Here is a 24,197-nt window from a genome sequence, read left to right as displayed (position 1 = left end):
CGCCGTTTGACTTTTTCAATGCAAAATTGGCTGGAATTCAGATTGGACGCCATGTCACGTTTGGAGAGTCCCTGATGTACCTAAACAGTGGAAACCCCCCACAAGTGACCCCATTTTGGAAACTAGACCCCCCAAGGAACTTATCTAGATATGTGGTGAGAACTTTGAACCCACAAGGGCTTTACAGAAGTTTATAACGTACAGCGGTACAATTAAAAAATCATATTTTTTCCACAAAAATGATCTTTTCACCCCAATTTTTATTTTCCCAAGGGTAACAGGACCCTAAAAGTTATTGTGCAATTTGTCCTGAGTACGCTGATACCCCACATGTGGGGGTAAACCACTATTTGGGCGCATGGCAGAGCTCGGAAGGGAAGCAGCGCCATTTGACGTTTTTGGCTGGAATTGAGATCGGACACCATGTTGCCTTTGGAGAGCCCCTAATGTACCTAAACAGTGGAAACCCCCCACAAATGACACCATTTTGTAAACTAGACCCCCCAAGGAACTTATCTAGATGTGTGGTGAGCACTTTGAACCCCCAAGGGCTTCACAGAAGTTTATAATGCCAGGGCATGAAAATAAAAAAATCGTATTTTTTTCCACAAACATGATCAATTAGTCCCCAATTTTTTCATTTTCCCAAGGGTAACAGGAGAAATTGGACCCCCAAAAGTTGTTGTCCAATTTGTCCTGAGTACGCTGACACCCCATATGTGGGAGAAAACTACTGTATGGACACACGTCGGGGCTCGGAAGGGAAGCAGTGACGTTTTGGAATGCAGACTTTGATGGAATGGTCTGCGGTTGTCATGTGCGTTTGGAGAGCCCCTGATGTACCTAAACTATTGAAACTCCCCACAAGTGACCCCATTTTGGACACTAGACCCCCCACGGAACTTATCTAGATGTGTGGTGAGCACTTTGAACCCCCAAGTGCTTCACAGAAGTTTATAACACTCGGACGTGAAAATAAAAAAAATCATTTTTTTCCACAAAAATGATATTTTTGCCCCCAATTTTTTATTTTCCTAAGGGTAACAGGAGAAATTGGACCCCAAAAATTGTTTTGCAATTTGTCCTGAGTTGGCTGATACCCTACATGTGGGGGTAAAACACTGTTTGGGCGCATAGCAGAGCTTGGAAGGGAAGGAGCACCATTTGACTTTTTCAACTCAGAATTGGCTGGAATTGAGATCAGACACCATGTTGCATTTGGAGAGCCCCTGATGTGCCCAAACAGTGGAAACCCCCAATTCTAACTCCAACCCGAACCCCAACATGCCCCTAACCCTAACCCTAGCCCTAACCCTAACCCTAGCCCTAACCCTAACCCTACCCTAACCCTAGCCCTAACCCTTCCCCAACACACCCCTAGCCCTAACCCTAACCCTAATGGAAAAATGGAAATAAATACATTTTTTTTATTTTATTATTTTTCCCTAACTAAGGGGGTGATAACAGGGGGTTTGATTTACTATTTATGGCGGTTTTTATGTTTGGCGGCTGTCGCACGCTAAAAGACGCTTTTTATTGTAAAAATAGTTTTTGCATCACCACATATTGAGAGCTATAATTTTTCCGTATTTTGACCCATCGAGTCATGTGAGGGCTTATTTTTTGCGGGACGAGTTGACGTTTTTATTGGTACCATTTTCGGGCAAGTGGAATTTTTTGATCGCTTTTTATTCCGATTTTTGGGACGCAGAATGAACAAAAACCAGCGTTTCGTGAATTTCTTTTGGGGGGGGTGCGTTTACACCGTTCCGCGTGCGGTAAAATTGATAAAGAGGTTTTATTCTTCACGTCAGTACGGTTACAGCGATACCTCACATAGGTCTTTTTTTATGTTTTTGTCGGTTTTATGCAATGAAAACTATTTTATATAAAAAATAATTATTTTTGCATCGCTTTATTCAGCGAGCTATAACTTTTTTATTTTTTCGCTGATGATGCTGTGTGGCGGCTCGTTTTTTGCGGGACAAGATGACGTTTTCAGCGGTACCATGGATATTTATATGCGTCTTTTTGATCGCGCGTTATTACACTTTTTGTTTGGCGGTATGATAATAAATCATTATTTTTTGCTTCGTTTTTTATTTTTTAAGGGGTTCGCTAAAGGGGTTAACTAATGGGACAGTTTTATAGGGTGGGTCGTTACGGACGCGGCGATAACTAATATGTGTACTTTTATTGTTTTTTTTTTTATTATTTCCAAAAAATGGATTTATTGGGGGAATATTTTTTTTTTTTCTAATATATTTGGCGATTTTTTTTTAATTATTTTTACACTTTTTTTTATTTTTTTTTTTACTTTATTAAATAGTCCCAGGTGGGACATCACTGTCCTGTGACAGATCGCTGATCTGTCACATCACAGATCACTGTGACAGATCAGCGATCTGACACAGGCACTGCAGAAGGCTTCCTCATGCCTGCGCTTTGCAGGCACTGAGGAAGCCAGCTTCCTCAGGCCCCCGTCGCCATCTTGGATTCGGGGGCCTGGAGGAAAGGAGCCCCCCGCAGCAGCGCTGCACATTGCGCTGCCGTGGGGGGCTCAGGGAAGCACGGAGGGAGCCCCCTCCCTGCCGATGCTTCCCTTTAACCCCCGGTACACCGCGATCGTGTTTGATCGCGGTGTGCAAGGGGTTAACGTGTCGGGGGCGGTCCGTGACCGCCCCTGACACATTGTGCCGGGTGTCAGCTGTGATAATCAGCTGACACCCGGCCGCGATCAGCGGCGCTCACCAAGTGGGCGCCGCTGATCGCGGTAGACATACTATCCCGTCCACGGTCATACGGGCCCGGGTACCGTGGACAGGATAGTACGTCGGATGTCAGGAAGGGGTTAAATAATCTCTAAAAGGGCTAAAGTTAAAGATGACACATTCCTTTATATTTTAGGCAAAAATATATATACAGTCATTTTTTACAAAAAATTACAAAAAAGAAAATCGGCTGTTGCAAAAGTTTGGACACCCTTGGAGATGTGTGTGCTCACATAACTATGACCAAGGTTTCAGATTTTAATTAGCCTGTTAGGCTGCGTGCACACGCTGCGGATCCCGCTGCGGATTAATCCGCACGGATTTTGCAAAAACCGCAGATAATCCGCAGGTCCAAAGACCTGCGGATTATCTGCGGTTTTGCCTGCGGTTTGGTCCTGCGGATTCACTATCTCCACAATGGTGGAGATAGGAACCCGCAGCGGTTTCCGCAGAAAGAATTGACATGCAATTCTTTCTGCGGATTCAAAACCGCAGCAAATCCGCGCGGTTTTTCCGCAGCGTCGGCACAGCGTTTTTTTTTTTCCCATTCAAATGAATGGTACTGTACACCGCAGCTAAAACTGCTGAGTGTCCGCAGCGAACAAAACCGCTGCGGAAACGCAGCGGAATCCGCAGCGTGTGCACGCAGCCTTAGGGTTATGACTTGTTCACTATCATCGTTAGGAAAGGCCAGCTGATGGAAATTTCCCAGCTTTATAAAAACCCAGCCTCCTCTAACCTTGTGCCAAAACACTGCAGCCATGGTTTTTTCTAAGCAGCTGCCTAGCACTCTGAAAATGAAAATGGTGGAGGACCACAAGGCAGGAGAAGGTTGTACATAAGAAGATAGCAAAGTTTTCTCAATTTTCCCTTTCCTCAGTGTGAAATGTACCGTATATACTCGCGTATAAGCCGAGATTTTCAGCCCATTTTTTTATGCTGAAAGTCCCCCTCTCGGCTTATACGCGAGTCATATACCAGGGGGTCGGCAGGGGTAGGGGAGTGGGGGTGTCAGGTCATACTTACCCCCCTGGCGCAGTCTCTGCAGCCCCCCTGCTTCTCCCGGTCTCAGGCTCCTTCCTTCAGCGGTCACATGGTACTGCTCATTAAAGTCATGAATATGCACATATTTATGACTTTAATGAGCGGTACTACGTGACTGCTAAAGGAAGGAAGGGAGACCGGGAGAAGCAGGGGGGCTGCAGAGACCATTGCTGTGCGCTGTTGTCCTCTCCTCCTCGTCCTCTGTCTGTGATGTTCAGGTCAGAGGGCACGGTGACGTAGTTAGTGCGCGCCGCGCCCTCTGCCTGAACGTCACTGACAGAGGGACCCGGCAGGGCGATGCGCAGCCATGGAGCGGGTGATCGGTAAATATCGCCAGTGCCGGGGTCCTGAGCCAGTGGTGACACCAGCACCTGTCCCCGTCTGCTCAGGACACCGGCACCGTGTCCCCAGCGACGAGAAGTGAGTACGTCTTTTTTTATTTGCAGCGGCGGCAGCATATGGGGGCATAATCTATGGAGCATCTTATGGGGCATAATTATGGAGCAGCATATGGGGGCATAATTATGCAGCAGCATATGGGGGTATAATCTATGGAGCAGCATATGGGGGCATAAAATATGGAGTCTTATGGGGGCATAACCTATGGAGCATCTTATGGGGCATAATTATGGAGCAGCATATGGGGGCATAATCTATGTAGCAGCATATGGGGGCATAAACTATGGAGCATCTTATGGGGGCATAATCTATGGAGCATTATATGGGGCAGCATATGGGGCATAATATATGGAGCATTTTATGAGGCAGCACATGGAGGCATAATCTATGGAGCAGCATATGGAGGCATAAACTAAGGAGCATCTTATGGGGGCATAATCTATGGAGCATTATATGGGGGAGCATATGGGGGCATAATCTATGGAGCATCTTATGGGGCAGCAAATGGGGAATAATCTATGGAATATCTTATGGGGCCATAACCTTTCTGGGGCAGCATATGGGTCATATTATTCTATGGAGCATCTTATGGGGGCATTATTAACCTTTGTGCAGCATTATATGGGGTGTATTTTGTATGGAGCATCTTATGGGGCCATCATGAACTGTATGGAGCATTATATGGGGCTCCTGATTCAATATGGATATTCAAAAACATTTAACCTACTGATGTCTCAATTAATTTTACTTTTATTGGTATCTATTTTTATTTTTGAAATTTACCAGTAGCTGCTGCATTTACCATCCTAGGCTTATACGCGAGTCAATTTTCCCCAGTTTTTTGTGGCAAATTTTTTGTGACTTATACACAAGTATATACGGTAATTAGGAAATGGCAATTAACAAGTACAGTGGAGGTCAAGATAAGGTCTGGAAGACCAAGAAAAATTTCAGAAAGGCTATGTGCCCACGTTGCAGAAATGCTGCGGAATTGTCCTCTGCGAGACCGCTATGTTATCAGAGGTCATTCGCGCAATGCATCCCTGGGAACGGAAGTTGCTGGCAGCACCGCTGAGGGCCAGGATGACTCTGGGGAGCGACAGAGGGTAAGTATATCCCTATTTTTTATTTTAATTCTATTTTTTACAGGAATATGGTACCCAGGGCATGGAGGAGAGTCTCCTCTCCTCCAGACCCTGAGTACCATCCGCACATGAAGTGCTCACTTTACGCATGGTGGGCATAGCCACATGCGTAAAGTGAGCGTTTCAATGCAATACTATAGCGGCGGATTTCCGCAGAATTAATGGACATGCTGTGGATTTTACCGTTATGCGATTCCGCAGCGGAAAAATCCGCAGCATTGGCACAGCAACTGCGGAATCCCATAGGATTGCATGGGAATGTGTTTTGTTAGCGTTTTTTAAGCGTTTCCGCTGCGACAAACGCTTAAAAAACGCGACAAGGGCACACAGTCTAAGACATGCTTTTAAAATTGCTATATAGGGAAACCAGAACACCCACCTGACTGCAAAACACCTTCAGAAAGATTTAGCAGACTTTGGAGTTGTGGTACATTGTTCTACTGTTCAGAGGCACAAACATGGCCTTCATAGAAGAGTTATCAGAAGAAAACCTCTCCTTCTTACTCACCATAAAAGTCAGCGTCAGAAGTATGCTGAAGCTGAAAAGAGGATGGCTTCTACAAATGGAAAATGATCCTAAACACATCACAATTCACAATAGACTATCTCAAATGGTGCAAGCTGAAGGTTTTACAGTGGTTTTACAAAGGAAATGTGTTATCTTTAACTGTAGCCTTTTTAGAGATGATTTTATCTTCAACTTCCTTAACTGTTCACAATAACAGCAACATTAACCAAGGGTGCCCAAACTTTTACATGCCACTTGTGAGGCAGTGACTGGTTTTACATGTGAGGATCACTGTATGTTCCCCCCAGGATGCGCACGGAGGCCTATTGAGGCCATGGGAGTGCATTGCAGTCACAGGCGTAGCTGTGGTTGTAATGAAGACTAAAGTGAGTATAGGTTTTGGACATATTAGTTGTCCAAGGCAGATTTAGGGAAAACCTGTTCTGGATTTTGGTGTTTTGAAACAGACTGCAGATGGTAGTGTTGCAGTCCGTTTCATTCCTGGTTGGGTTTTCCATGTGGCTGAAGGTCACAAGTTGCTAGTTAAAAACCCTGCAGTATAGGGTTTGGGTGTCAGGTATAGATAGAGTCAGTGTCAGTCTGGTGTTGGCAGGAGTACAGAGCAGGAGGCTCTGCATTGCTCCACCTGTGTACGGCAACACAGGTCAGCGGAGCCAAACAGCCAAGGCAGCTAAATAGCCTGGCACCCACAGTGTACACAGTGGTGCAGTCGCCCATGACAATTGGTCTCGGCTCGGAGGTGGACTGTATTGTGGCCAGCGGTGAACAGGAGATAGATTGTCCTGTGCCCAAAGGAGGCCTGGCGTGTAAACTGGAGGATATGGTGCCGAGCTGCAAACCGGAGGATATCGTGTACTGTGTAATGCTGTGAGTAAACCATTAACACGACGGTGCAGTTGCCCACACCATTGGTCAGAGGTGGACTGGCGTGTTTAGTGACTAATCCAGACGATATGTGCCCGGCTGCAAACCGGAAATGGACTGTCTTGTTCCCGGCTGCGATCCGGAGGATATCGTGTGCTGTGTTTTGCTGAGATGAACATTAAAGAGACATTTTGCTTTGAATTTTGCTGGGTCACTGCCTCATCACTGCACAGGGTGCTACCGGTGCACTACACACTGTATAGTACAAGCGATCGGATGATCACCGCTTCAAGTCTCCTAAGGGAACTATTAAAACAGTAAAAAGTTAAAAAATAAAAAAGTTTGAAATAAAAAAAACACAAAAGTTCAAATCGCCCTCCTATTTATTTAAAAATAAAAAAAGACACATTTGTAATTGCTGTTTTCATAAGGCTGTGTGCACACGCTGCGGATTATGTGCGGATTCATCCGCGCGGATTTTGTAAAATCCGCAGGTGAAACCGCAGGTCAAAAGACCTGCGGTTTTACCTGCGGATTGCTCTGCGGTTTTGCCCTGCGGTTTTTCATCTCCTCAATGGAGGAGATGGCAAACCGCAGGAGAATCCGCAGAAAGAATTGACATGTCAATTCTTTCTGCGGATTGAAAACCGCAGATAATCCGCGCGGAAAATTCCGCACCGTCTGCACTGCGGTTTTTGATTCCCATAGGGAATCATGGTACTGTACACCGCAGCAAAAACTGCTGCGGGTCCGCAGCGGCCAAAACCGCTGCGGAACCGCAGCAAAATCCGCAGCGTGTGCACACAGCCTTAAAGTCCAATCTATAAAAATATAAAATAAATTAATCCTATAGTTAAATATTATAGCAAGAATTAAAATCAAAATGCGAGAATTATTTTTTTTGGACGCCGCAATATTGCAATAGAATTCAACATGCAGCGATCAAAACATTGTATCTGCCGAAAATTATTTTAGTAAAAATGTCCATCTCAGAGAACAAAAGACAGTCTCTCACGCAGCTCCCTGTCCTGAAAAATGAAAATTCTACGGGTTTCAGAAATTGGCAACAGCAAAGATGCCTTTTCATACAAATTTCAAAATAAGTTTTTACTACTTAACTGTACGTTTGGTATCTACGTACTCTTACTGACCTGGAGAATCTTACTGACAGGTCATATAGTGAATTTGGTAAATAAAAAAAATACGGTAAATCGTAGAATTGCACAAAAAGATTTTCGCGTCCCTGGTCAAGGATCTATGTCAGGATGCTGTGATTGTCAGACCAATCATGCGATCTTTCTCAGCACACTGTACTTTTGGCGTTTTCAAAACCCCTGTGACAGCATGACATTCTGAGGGTCATGAAAACGCTAGAGCCACCCAGGACACCTGCGTTGGGAGTGGAAGGCAAGGAAGTTTGCAAAGCTCTGGTCCAGCTGCCACTGAGAACGGACATCGACACTGAACCTGGGTCCTGAGAACGTATTTGCTCAATTTAGATAGATAGCTAGATGATCCTGTGACTGTGTGATTGTCCATAGAGCACAGCAGCGGAAGCAGAACATGACGGAGGAAGTCTTCTCCATCCTGTGCAATGTGCCCTGGAGACATTTTCTCTACGTGCAGCATCACGTCGGTGACTGAGCGGCCAGGAAACAAGTCTCTGGAGTAACGGTGCCATATACAGCCCCATCCTGCACAGCCCATAATGGGAAGTGCTAACGGGACGTACTAAAAAGAATGAAAACAAGAATAAATTGTTCCAAAAATACGGAGAGGAATAATATTTTTCTTGTGTATCGTAGACATGGAATACATGTGTTAATTCCCCTATTATCTACATATATTCCATGCTCATTCCCCACCTATAAAGCTCAGGGAATATAATATACACCTGTATATATGGGATATGTGCTCATTCCTATATTATCTACGTATATTCCATGTTCATTCCCCACCTATAAAGCTCAGGGAATATAATATACACGTGTATATATGGGATATGTGCTCATTCCTATATTATCTACATATATTCCATGTTCATTCCCCACCTATAAAGCTCAGGGAATATAATATACACCTGTATTGTCATGGTCACGTGTGTCTGGACGCAGATGTTTCCGTAAGGCGAACCCATAACACACGTGACCCTGGAAACACCGCCTCCAGTGGGGCGCATTTAAATAATAAAACGTGCAGGTGGATACGCCGCCTCCACCTGGCGAATTTAGGTATTACACGTTATACAATAATCAAATAATAAAGGGGGAACCTGGGTAACTTTAACAATGGTGGGCCCTGCGATAGGGAATGGGGACATGGAGACCTCCTAAGCTCCCCTGAGCCAGTGTCCCTGCACTCCTAACATTCCCTATACAGGCTCCGCACCTGTCGCCGCACGCGAACCTTAACCCCTTGCTCGCCCTGACCCTAAACCCTCACTAGGGAATGGGTCGGTGCGGAGACTAATCCCACCACTGCACTAATAACACACATGAGGAAAGAGACAATACAGGGGGAACACCACTTAGCTTTGCTCTGTTGCGTGCGCTCCTAGCAACAGAGCCCACCACCTGCGTGCATCTTCTCCTCCACCTGGATCCATCACCATAACAGGATCCATCACCTTAGTGCAGCCTTGGAGCAGAGTCCACCACCAGTTGCTGCTGCTAGCAACAGAGTCCCCAAGATGAGTCCAGCTTCTTCCACGAAGTAGAGCATGCTTGAGTCCAGCTCAGCAGCCAAGTCCCACATGGTGAGTGCCACTCTCCATAGTCGCCACTCCACCAGTCCATGCAGACACTTCCCGCCGACACCATCACTGCGACCCCACCACGCCATGCCAGCCCTTCGTCCAGACACCATAGCTGAAACACATCCCCCCTGGCTAAACTGCGCAGGACTCCTCTCCAGCTCCATCCTTCCACCAGGCTCTCAACCTCAGAGTGAACACAATATCACAATATCACAGGCAGTGATTGCACACCCCTAGCACACCTTTATAGGGTGTCACACCTGATCCATAATTACGTGCACAAAAACATAAAGTGCGATACCACTAACCACCACCGGGGACAGTCAAGACACCTTGGAACTTTCCAAAGTAAAAAGAGTTCACCCAGTGCAATTTAAAACTGTCAGATCATGACATGTATATATGGGATATGTGCTCATTCCTCTATTATCTACATATATTACATGTTCATTCCCCACCTATAAAGCTCAGGGAATATAATATACACCTGTATATATGGGATATGTGCTCATTCCTCTATTATCTACATATATTCCATGTTCATTCCCCACCTATAAAGCTCAGGGAATATAATATACACCTGTATATATGGGATATGTGCTCATTCCTCTATTATCTACATATATTCCATGCTCATTCCCCACCTATAAAGCTCAGGGAATATAATATACACCTGTATATATGGGATATGTGCTCATTCCTCTATTATCTACATATATTCCATGCTCATTCCCCACCTATAAAGCTCAGGGAATATAATATACACCTGTATATATGGCATATGTGCTCATTACTCTATTATCTACATATATTCCATGCTCATTCCCCACCTATAAAGCTCAGGGAATATAATATACACCTGTATATATGGGATATGTGCTCATTCCTCTATTATCTACATATATTACATGTTCATTCCCCACCTATAAAGCTCAGGGAATATAATATACACCTGTATATATGGCATATTTGCTCATTCCTCTATTATCTACATATATTCCATGCTCATTCCCCACCTATAAAGCTCAGGGAATATAATATACACCTGTATATATGGGATATGTGCTCATTCCTCTATTATCTACATATATTCCATGTTCATTCCCCACCTATAAAGCTCAGGGAATATAATATACACCTGTATATATGGGATATGTGCTCATTCCTCTATTATCTACATATATTCCATGCTCATTCCCCACCTATAAAGCTCAGGGAATATAATATACACCTGTATATATGGGATATGTGCTCATTCCTCTATTATCTACATATATTACATGCTCATTCTCCACCTATAAAGCTCAGGGAATATAATATACACCTGTATATATGGGATATGTGCTCATTCCTCTATTATCTACATATGTTACATGCTCATTCCCCACCTATAAAGCTCAGGGAATATAATATACACCTGTATATATGTGATATGTGCTCATTCCTCTATTATCTACATATATTCCATGCTCATTCCCCACCTATAAAGCTCAGGGAATATAATATACACCTGTATATATGGGATATGTGCTCATTCCTCTATTATCTACATATATTCCATGCTCATTCCCCACCTATAAAGCTCAGGGAATATAATATACACCTGTATATATGGGATATTTGCTCATTCCTCTATTATCTACATATATTCCATGCTCATTCCCCACCTATAAAGCTCAGGGAATATAATATACACCTGTATATATGGCATATGTGCTCATTACTCTATTATCTACATATATTACATGCTCATTCCCCACCTATAAAGCTCAGGGAATATAATATACACCTGTATATATGGGATATGTGCTCATTCCTCTATTATCTACATATATTACATGTTCATTCCCCACCTATAAAGCTCAGGGAATATAATATACACCTGTATATATGGCATATGTGCTCATTCCTCTATTATCTACATATATTACATGCTCATTCCCCACCTATAAAGCTCAGGGAATATAATATACACCTGTATATATGGCATATGTGCTCATTACTCTATTATCTACATATATTCCATGCTCATTCCCCACCTATAAAGCTCAGGGAATATAATATACACCTCTATATATGGCATATGTGCTCATTCCTCTATTATCTACATATATTCCATGCTCATTCCCCACCTATAAAGCTCAGGGAATATAATATACACCTGTATATATGGGATATGTGCTCATTCCTCTATTATCTACATATATTACATGCTCATTCCCCACCTATAAAGCTCAGGGAATATAAGATACCCCTGTATATATGGGATATGTGCTCATTCCTCTATTATCTACATATATTACATGTTCATTCCCCACCTATAAAGCTCAGGGAATATAATATACACCTGTATATATGGCATATGTGCTCATTCCTCTATTATCTACATATATTACATGCTCATTCCCCACCTATAAAGCTCAGGGAATATAATATACACCTATATATGGCACATGTGCTCATTACTCTATTATCTACATATATTCCATGCTCATTCCCCACCTATAAAGCTCAGGGAATATAATATACACCTGTATATATGGCATATGTGCTCATTCCTCTATTATCTACATATATTCCATGCTCATTCCCCACCTATAAAGCTCAGGGAATATAATATACACCTGTATATATGGGATATGTGCTCATTCCTCTATTACCTACATATATTACATGTTCATTCCCCACCTATAAAGCTAAGAAATATAATATACACCTGTATATATGGGATATGTGCTCATTCCTCTATTATCTACATATATTACATGTTCATTCCCCACCTATAAAGCTCAGGGAATATAATATACACCTGTATATATGGCATATGTGCTCATTCCTCTATTATCTACATATATTCCATGCTCATTCCCCACCTATAAAGCTCAGGGAATATAATATACACCTGTATATATGGCATATGTGCTCATTCCTCTATTATCTACATATATTCCATGCTCATTCCCCACCTATAAAGCTCAGGGAATATAATATACACCTGTATATATGGGATATGTGCTCATTCCTCTATTATCTACATATATTACATGCTCATTCCCCACCTATAAAGCTCAGGGAATATAATATACACCTGTATATATGGCATATGTGCTCATTACTCTATTATCTACATATATTCCATGCTCATTCCCCACCTATAAAGCTCAGGGAATATAATATACACCTGTATATATGGGATATGTGCTCATTCCTCTATTATCTACATATATTCCATGTTCATTCCCCACCTATAAAGCTCAGGGAATATAATATACACCTGTATATATGGCATATGTGCTCATTACTCTATTATCTACATATATTCCATGCTCATTCCCCACCTATAAAGCTCAGGGAATATAATATACACCTGTATATATGGGATATGTGCTCATTCCTCTATTATCTACATATATTACATGTTCATTCCCCACCTATAAAGCTCAGGGAACATAATATACACCTGTATATATGGCATATGTGCTCATTACGCTATTATCTACATACAGTATATTCCATGCTCATTCCCCACCTATAAAGCTCAGGGAATATAATATACACCTGTATATATGGCATATGTGCTCATTCCTCTATTATCTACATATATTCCATGCTCATTCCCCACCTATAAAGCTCAGGGAATATAATATACACCTGTATATATGGGATATGTGCTCATTCCTCTATTATCTACATATATTCCATGCTCATTCCCCACCTATAAAGCTCAGGGAATATAATATACACCTGTATATATGGGATATGTGCTCATTCCTCTATTATCTACATATATTACATGCTCATTCCCCACCTATAAAGCTCAGGGAATATAATATACACCTGTATATATGGGATATGTGCTTATTCCTCTATTATCTACATATATTCCATGCTCATTCCCCACCTATAAAGCTCAGGGAATATAATATACACCTGTATATATGGGATATGTGCTCATTCCTCTATTATCTACATATATTACATGCTCATTCCCCACCTATAAAGCTCAGGGAATATAATATACACCTGTATATATGGGATATGTGCTCATTCCTCTATTATCTACATATATTCCATGCTCATTCCCCACCTATAAAGCTCAGGGAATATAATATACACCTGCATATATGGGATATGTGCTCATTCCTCTATTATCTACATATATTCCATGCTCATTCCCCACCTATAAAGCTCAGGGAATATAATATACACCTGTATATATGGGATATGTGCTCATTCCTCTATTATCTACATATATTCCATGCTCATTCCCCACCTATAAAGCTCAGGGAATATAATATACACCTGTATATATGGCATATGTGCTCATTCCTCTATCTACATATATTCCATGCTCATTCCCCACCTATAAAGCTCAGGGAATATAATATACACCTGTATATATGGGATACGTGCTCATTCCTCTATTATCTACATATATTACATGTTCATTCCCCACCTATAAAGCTCAGGGAATATAATATACACCTGTATATATGGCATATGTGCTCATTACTCTATTATCTACATATATTCCATGTTCATTCCCCACCTATAAAGCTCAGGGAATATAATATACACCTGTATATATGGGATATGTGCTCATTCCTCTATTATCTACATATATTCCATGCTCATTCCCCACCTATAAAGCTCAGGGAATATAATATACACCTGTATATATGGCATATGTGCTCATTCCTCTATTATCTACATATATTCCATGCTCATTCCCCACCTATAAAGCTCAGGGAATAAAATATACACCTGTATATATGGGATATGTGCTCATTCCTCTATTATCTACATATATTCCATGCTCATTCCCCACCTATAAAGCTCAGGGAATATAATATACACCTGTATATATGGGATATGTGCTCATTCCTCTATTATCTACATATATTACATGCTCATTCCCCACCTATAAAGCTCAGGGAATATAATATACACCTGTATATATGTGATATGTGCTCATTCCTCTATTATCTACATATATTCCATGCTCATTCCCCACCTATAAAGCTCAGGGAATATAATATACACCTGTATATATGGGATATGTGCTCATTCCCCTATTATCTACATATATTACATGCTCATTCCCCACCTATAAAGCTCAGGGAATATAATATACACCTCTATATATGGGATATGTGCTCATTCCTCTATTATCTACATATATTCCATGCTCATTCCCCACCTATAAAGCTCAGGGAATGTAATATACACCTGTATATATGGCATATGTGCTCATTCCTCTATTATCTACATATATTACATGCTCATTCCCCACCTATAAAGCTCAGGGAATATAATATACACCTGTATATATGGGATATGTGCTCATTCCTCTATTATCTACATATATTACATGTTCATTCCCCACCTATAAAGCTCAGGGAATATAATATACACCTGTATATATGGGATATGTGCTCATTCCTCTATTATCTACATATATTACATGCTCATTCCCCACCTATAAAGCTCAGGGAATATAATATACACCTGTATATATGGCATATGTGCTCATTACTCTATTATCTACATATATTCCATGCTCATTCCCCACCTATAAAGCTCAGGGAATATAATATACACCTGTATATATGGCATATGTGCTCATTCCTCTATTATCTACATATATTACATGCTCATTCCCCACCTATAAAGCTCAGGGAATATAATATACACCTGTATATATGGGATATGTGCTCATTCCTCTATTATCTACATATATTACATGCTCATTCCCCACCTATAAAGCTCAGGGAATATAATATACCCCTGTATATATGGGATATGTGCTCATTCCTCTATTATCTACAATATTATATCTTCATTCCCCACCTATAAAGCTCAGGGAATATAATATACACCTGTATATATGGCATATGTGCTCATTCCTCTATTATCTACATACATTACATGCTCATTCCCCACCTATAAAGCTCAGGGAATATAATATACACCTGTATATATGGCATATGTGCTCATTACTCTATTATCTACATATATTCCATGCTCATTCCCCACCTATAAAGCTCAGGGAATATAATATACACCTGTATATATGGCATATGTGCTCATTCCTCTATTATCTACATATATTCCATGCTCATTCCCCACCTATAAAGCTCAGGGAATATAATATACACCTGTATATATGGGATATGTGCTCATTCCTCTATTACCTACATATATTACATGTTCATTCCCCACCTATAAAGCTCAGGGAATATAATATACACCTGTATATATGGGATATGTGCTCATTCCTCTATTATCTACATATATTACATGTTCATTCCCCACCTATAAAGCTCAGGGAATATAATATACACCTGTATATATGGCATATGTGCTCATTACTCTATTATCTACATATATTTCATGCTCATTCCCCACCTATAAAGCTCAGGGAATATAATATACACCTGTATATATGGGATATGTGCTCATTCCTCTATTATCTACATATATTACATGTTCATTCCCCACCTATAAAGCTCAGGGAATATAATATACACCTGTATATATGGCATATGTGCTCATTACTCTATTATCTACATATATTCCATGCTCATTCCCCACCTATAAAGCTCAGGGAATATAATATACACCTGTATATATGGCATATGTGCTCATTCCTCTATTATCTACATATATTCCATGCTCATTCCCCACCTATAAAGCTCAGGGAATATAATATACACCTGTATATATGGGATATGTGCTCATTCCTCTATTATCTACATATATTCCATGCTCATTCCCCACCTATAAAGCTCAGGGAATATAATATACACCTGTATATATGGCATATGTGCTCATTCCTCTATCTACATATATTCCATGCTCATTCCCCACCTATAAAGCTCAGGGAATATAATATACACCTGTATATATGGGATACGTGCTCATTCCTCTATTATCTACATATATTCCATGCTCATTCCCCACCTATAAAGCTCAGGGAATATAATATACACCTGTATATATGGGATATGTGCTCATTCCTCTATTACCTACATATATTACATGTTCATTCCCCACCTATAAAGCTCAGGGAATATAATATACACCTGTATATATGGGATATGTGCTCATTCCTCTATTATCTACATATATTACATGTTCATTCCCCACCTGTAAAGCTCAGGGAATATAATATACACCTGTATATATGGCATATGTGCTCATTACTCTATTATCTACATATATTCCATGCTCATTCCCCACCTATAAAGCTCAGGGAATATAATATACACCTGTATATATGGCATATATGCTCATTCCTCTATTATCTACATATATTCCATGCTCATTCCCCACCTATAAAGCTCAGGGAATATAATATACACCTGTATATATGGGATATGTGCTCATTCCTCTATTATCTACATATATTCCATGCTCATTCCCCACCTATAAAGCTCAGGGAATATAATATACACCTGTATATATGGCATATGTGCTCATTACTCTATTATCTACATATATTCCATGCTCATTCCCCACCTATAAAGCTCAGGGAATATAATATACACCTGTATATATGGGATATGTGCTCATTCCTCTATTATCTACATATATTACATGTTCATTCCCCACCTATAAAGCTCAGGGAATATAATATACACCTGTATATATGGCATATGTGCTCATTCCTCTATCTACATATATTCCATGCTCATTCCCCACCTATAAAGCTCAGGGAATATAATATACACCTGTATATATGGCATATGTGCTCATTCCTCTATTATCTACATATATTCCATGCTCATTCCCCACCTATAAAGCTCAGGGAATATAATATACACCTGTATATATGGGATATGTGCTCATTCCTCTATTATCTACATATATTCCATGCTCATTCCCCACCTATAAAGCTCAGGGAATATAATATACACCTGTATATATGGCATATGTGCTCATTACTCTATTATCTACATATATTCCATGCTCATTCCCCACCTATAAAGCTCAGGGAATATAATATACACCTGTATATATGGGATATGTGCTCATTCCTCTATTATCTACATATATTACATGTTCATTCCCCACCTATAAAGCTCAGGGAATATAATATACACCTGTATATATGGCATATGTGCTCATTCCTCTATTATCTACATATATTACATGCTCATTCCCCACCTATAAAGCTCAGGGAATATAATATACACCTGTATATATGGCATATGTGCTCATTCCTCTATTATCTACATACCGTGTTTCCCCGAAAGTAAGACCCTGTCTTACATTAATTTTACCCCAAAAAGTCCCACCCTGTCTTACTTTCGGGGGAGGTCTTACATTAGCCGAAAAAAAATGACAATTTCTTTTTAACCAATAAATTAACATTTATTAACATGCTGTTATACCCCATAACAGTGCCGTATCCCACTGCACACAGCCCCACATCCCATAACAGTGCCGTATCCCACTGCACACAACCCCACACCCCATAATAGTGCCGTATCCCACTGCACACAGCCCCACACCCCATAACAGTGCCGTATCCCACAGCACACAGCCCCACACCCCATAACAGTGCCGTATCCCACTGCACACAGCCCCATACCCTATACAGTACATGTTTCCCTACTTGGTTTTTAAATGTTGGACGTTTTCCTCTGCGGTGCGGCTGTGGGTGCGGAAGGCCTGTGCTGCAGGGAACGCTGTGCCAATCAGCAGGGAAACAGCGGTGACGTGGGGCTGGGGCGGCCAATTACAGCCCGAGCTGCTGGACCAATCAGTGCTCGAGCCGGGGGCCGGCGGTGACGTGGGGAACAGGGGCGGCCAATGAGCTGTTGAGCTGGGCGGATTGCGGGGTTAACACGGCGAGTTAACCCCATGAGCGCTGGACCCGCCCAGCTGGACCTGAGGACACCTCTGGAGCCTGGGGACCCAATGGGGGACAGCGGCGGCCCAAAGGTAAGGGCCTTACATTTCACAGCGGCCCCCAACCCTGCCTTACATTCGGGGGAGGCCTTACATTGAAGGACCCCCCCGTAACCCCCACCCTGTCTTACTTTCGGGGGGGTCCTACTTTCGGGGAAACACGGTATATTCCATGCTCATTCCCCACCTATAAAGCTCAGGGAATATAATATACACCTGTATATATGGCATATGTGCTCATTACTCTATTATCTACATATATTCCATGCTCATTCCCCACCTATAAAGCTCAGGGAATATAATATACACCTGTATATATGGCATATGTGCTCATTCCTCTATTATCTACATATATTCCATGCTCATTCCCCACCTATAAAGCTCAGGGAATATAATATACACCTGTATATATGGGATATGTGCTCATTCCTCTATTACCTACATATATTACATGTTCATTCCCCACCTATAAAGCTCAGGGAATATAATATACACCTGTATATATGGGATATGTGCTCATTCCTCTATTATCTACATATATTACATGTTCATTCCCCACCTATAAAGCTCAGGGAATATAATATACACCTGTATATATGGCATATGTGCTCATTATTCTATTATCTAGATATATTCCATGCTCATTCCCCACCTATAAAGCTCAGGGAATATAATATACACCTGTATATATGGCATATGTGCTCATTCCTCTATTATCTACATATATTCCATGCTCATTCCCCACCTATAAAGCTCAGGGAATATAATATACACCTGTATATATGGGATATGTGCTCATTCCTCTATTATCTACATATATTCCATGCTTATTCCCCACCTATAAAGCTCAGGGAATATAATATACACCTGTATATATGGCATATGTGCTCATTACTCTTATCTACATATATTCCATGCTCATTCCCCACCTATAAAGCTCAGGGAATATAATATACACCTGTATATATGGGATATGTGCTCATTCCTCTATTACCTACATATATTACATGTTCATTCCCCACCTATAAAGCTCAGGGAATATAATATACACCTGTATATATGGGATATGTGCTCATTCCTCTATTATCTACATATATTCCATGCTCATTCCCCACCTATAAAGCTCAGGGAATATAATATACACCTGTATATATGGCATATGTGCTCATTCCTCTATCTACATATATTCCATGCTCATTCCCCACCTATAAAGCTCAGGGAATATAATATACACCTGTATATATGGGATACGTGCTCATTCCTCTATTATCTACATATATTCCATGCTCATTCCCCACCTATAAAGCTCAGGGAATATAATATACACCTGTATATATGGGATATGTGCTCATTCCTCTATTACCTACATATATTACATGTTCATTCCCCACCTATAAAGCTCAGGGAATATAATATACACCTGTATATATGGGATATGTGCTCATTCCTGTATTATCTACATATATTCCATGCTCATTCCCCACCTATAAAGCTCAGGGAATATAATATACACCTGTATATATGGGATATGTGCTCATTCCTCTATTATCTACATATATTCCATGCTCATTCCCCACCTATAAAGCTCAGGGAATATAATATACACCTGTATATATGGCATATGTGCTCATTACTCTATTATCTACATATATTCCATGCTCATTCCCCACCTATAAAGCTCAGGGAATATAATATACACCTGTATATATGGGATATGTGCTCATTACTCTTATCTACATATATTCCATGCTCATTCCCCACCTATAAAGCTCAGGGAATATAATATACACCTGTATATATGGGATATGTGCTCATTCCTCTATTATCTACATATATTCCATGCTCATTCCCCACCTATAAAGCTCAGGGAATATAATATACACCTGTATATATGGGATATGTGCTCATTCCTCTATTATCTACATATATTCCATGCTCATTCCCCACCTATAAAGCTCAGGGAATATAATATACACCTGTATATATGGCATATGTGCTCATTCCTCTGTTATCTACATATATTCCATGCTCATTCCCCACCTATAAAGCTCAGGGAATATAATATACACCTGTATATATGGGATATGTGCTCATTCCTCTATTATCTACATATATTCCATGCTCATTCCCCACCTATAAAGCTCAGGGAATATAATATACACCTGTATATATGGGATATGTGCTCATTCCTCTGTTATCTACATATATTCCATGCTCATTCCCCACCTATAAAGCTCAGGGAATATAATATACAGCTGTATATATGGGATATGTGCTCATTCCTCTATTATCTACATATATTCCATGCTTATTCCCCACCTATAAAGCTCAGGGAATATAATATACACCTGTATATATGGGATATGTGCTCATTCCTCTGTTATCTACATATATTCCATGCTCATTCCCCACCTATAAAGCTCAGGGAATATAATATACACCTGTATATATGGGATATGTGCTCATTCCTCTGTTATCTACATATATTCCATGCTCATTCCCCACCTATAAAGCTCAGGGAATATAATATACACCTGTATATATGGGATATGTACTCATTCCTCTATTATCTACATATATTCCATGCTCATTCCCCACCTATAAAGCTCAGGGAATATAATATACACCTGTATATATGGGATATGTGCTCATTCCTCTGTTATCTACATATATTCCATGCTCATTCCCCACCTATAAAGCTCAGGGAATATAATATACACCTGTATATATGGGATATGTGCTCATTCCTCTGTTATCTACATATATTCCATGCTCATTCCCCACCTATAAAGCTCAGGGAATATAATATACAGCTGTATATATGGGATATGTGCTCATTCCTCTATTATCTACATATATTCCATGCTTATTCCCCACCTATAAAGCTCAGGGAATATAATATACACCTGTATATATGGGATATGTGCTCATTCCTGTATTATCTACATATATTCCATGCTCATTCCCCAGCTATAAAGCTCAGGGAATATAATATACACCTGTATATATGGCATATGTGCTCATTCCTCTATTATCTACATATATTCCATGCTCATTCCCCACCTATAAAGCTCAGGGAATATAATATACACCTGTATATATGGGATATGTGCTCATTAGTCTATTATCTACATAAATTCCATGTTCATTCAATGTCTAAGATGCCCAAGAAACAATATTTTTGGACCTATAAGTGATAATGTTAATTCTTTTTATTCCTTTTCTTTGTTGTTTTCAGTCCGAGCACACGCTGCTCCTCACCCCCTACAGTAACCTCACTGTGCCGCCTGATGGCAGGAGGCGTGAGCGGAGATGTGCCCCCCGGAGATGTGCCCCCGGAGATGTGCCCCCCGGAGATGTGCCCCCGGAGATGTGCCCCCGGAGAAGTGCCCCCCCGGAGATGTGCCCCCCGGAGATGTGCCCCCCGGAGATGTGCCCCCGGAGATGTGCCCCCCGGAGATGTGCCCCACCGGAGATGTGCCCCCCCGGAGATGTGCCCCCCCGGAGATGTGCCCCTTGGAGATGTGCCCCCCGGAGATGTGCCCCCCGGAGACGTGCCCCCGGAGACGTGCCCCCCGGAGACGTGCCCCGGAGACGTGCCCCCCGGAGACGTGCCCCCCGGAGACGTGCCCCCGGAGACGTGCCCCCGGAGACGTGCCCCCCGGAGACGTGCCCCCGGAGACGTGCCCCCCGGAGACGTGCCCCCCGGAGACGTGCCCCCGGAGATGTGCCCCCCGGAGATGTGCCCCTCGCCATAGAGATGTATATACCCCAGATACTATATACTGGGCGCCACATTACAGACTGGATACACTTATATACTGTTACATTACAGATGTCATATATTCCTACACTGTATCTCCCTCATAATATCAGAGTATTGATGCGGGGTATATAGTCATTTGCAAACACTTATTTTATATATATATATATATATATATATATATAATCACTATAATATTTTAATATTAAGTATCATATATCTATATAGCTCCCCCATATGGTGCAGGGTGTAGTTACTTTCTTCCTGATCTTTGCGCCCCAGCCTGTTAACCCCTCAGTGACCGCTCTCGCTCCACAGTGATGACATCAGCAGGTGCCGGACATGGGGCTGCTGGATAATAGGCGATGGCGGGCTAATGGCTATTGCTCAGTATACAGCTATCTCCGCCATCACCCGCGGGCACAGAGCCAGGACATGGGCCGGTACCTGGTGCCAGCTGCTCGGCTTCCCCCTCTGGACCCTCCTTGGCCATGTACAGGTTGCTGGCCCCATGGTCCCCGGAGCCGCCCCGGCCGCCCTGCGGAGGGAGCAGCGGCCTCACGTCCTCCTCGTCCTGCCTCATTCCCGGCTCCCCGGTGATTACCGCTCTGCTGGGGGATCAGCGCTCTCCTATACCGGCTAATTCTGGTTCACTGAGGAGACAGAAAAATACATGATGGAGCCTGCAGCGCCTCACACACGCCCTCTGCAGGCGCACTGACATCCTGACAACTGCTGGACCAGCCGGACGCTGGACGGCCACAGACACATGCATGTGGGCAGAACATGGCGCTGTGGGGCTCAATAAGCTGCGTGTTGGCAAATAATATCATTATGTCGGTACTCTGGTTAAATGTGGGAACCATATGACACCAGTCACAGTATGGTGTTCATAACATTAAGACAGAGTTCACACGTGGCTTTTTTTTGCGTTTCCACGGCGGTTTTAACCGCGCGATTTTGCCATGAAAACGTGAAAAATAAGCATCCCATGCAATCCTATGGGATTCCGCAATGTTGTGCTAATGCTGTGTTTTTTTCCGCGGCGGAATCACTTTGCGGTAAAAAACGCAGCATGCTCATTAATTAAGCGGAATCGCGGCGATCCCGCACCCATAGGAATGTATTGTTCTGCTTACTATCAGCATGTGGCTGTGCACACCATGCGGAAAGTAAGCAGAACATTTGCGGATGGTACCCACGGTCCGGAGGAGAGGAGACTGTCCTTCGGGCACTGGGCACCATATCCCTGTAAACAATAGAATTTAAAATAAAAAAATATTGTTATTCTTACCTTACGGCGTCCCGCGCAGCCTTCCCGCCGTTCTCCACGTTCCCGGCATCTTCCGGTCTCAGTAATCCTTTGCGAGAATGACCGTGATGACGTCGCGGTCTCGAGGGACGCTGGAAGGTGAGAATAACAATATTTTTTATTTTTTTTAATTATTTTTTACATCCTATCTTTTAGTACTGATGCAGCATAGGCAGCATCAGTAGTAAAAAGTTGGTCACACTTGTCAAACACTGTGTTCGATGAGTGTGACCAACCTGTCAATCAGTTTCCCAAGCGATGCTACAGATCACTTGGAAACGCTAGTATTCTGCAAGCTAATTACGCTTGCAAATCGCTAGTTTTTCTGCGGGAAAATCGCTGGAATTTAAAATGCAATTTTCCCGCGGAATGGAATTCTGGAATTCTCGAGGTAACTTCCGCGAGAGTTCTGCTACGTGTGAACGTAACCTAAAGACAGCTAAGGCATAGCTCAGACCAGCACTGACGTTTTCAGACCAGGCATCACATTGCTGAGCTGACCAGTTTTGCGTGGAGCTTAGTTTCTTCATACACATTATGGTCGGATCCTCCCAGACACAGAACTTGGGGTCACCTGGACAGCGGAGCCCCATAAACGACATCACGTTCACACCTTCAGTATTTGGGCAGTATTTTACCTCAGTATCTGTAAGCTGAGACCAGGAGAGGAACAATCAGAGGAAAAGGAGAATAGAGACA

The 24,197-nt window shown here is 41.9% G+C and overlaps 1 protein-coding gene across 4 annotated transcripts in view; it reads right to left on the bottom strand.

Moving 5' to 3' along the window:
* The window catches only part of SLC16A14 (solute carrier family 16 member 14), a 77,850-nt gene extending 54,940 nt beyond the window's left edge, over positions 1-22,910 (bottom strand). For 3 of the 4 annotated variants that reach the window (XM_073576619.1, XM_073576617.1, XM_073576621.1), the window contains exon 1: positions 22,634-22,910. The gene's annotated coding sequence lies outside the window, so the exon portion shown is untranslated. The other variant, XM_073576620.1, reaches the window with a different exon arrangement.
* Between the last annotated feature and the right edge of the window lie 1,287 nt (positions 22,911-24,197).

The sequence above is a fragment of the Dendrobates tinctorius genome, unplaced genomic scaffold (assembly GCF_039654945.1).
Source record: "Dendrobates tinctorius isolate UK_male_01 unplaced genomic scaffold, ASM3965494v1 ptg000049l, whole genome shotgun sequence".
NCBI classification, from domain to species: Eukaryota; Metazoa; Chordata; class Amphibia; order Anura; family Dendrobatidae; genus Dendrobates; species Dendrobates tinctorius.
The sequence above is the reverse complement of the archived record's forward strand: the minus strand, read 5'-3'. Positions and strand labels throughout refer to the sequence as shown.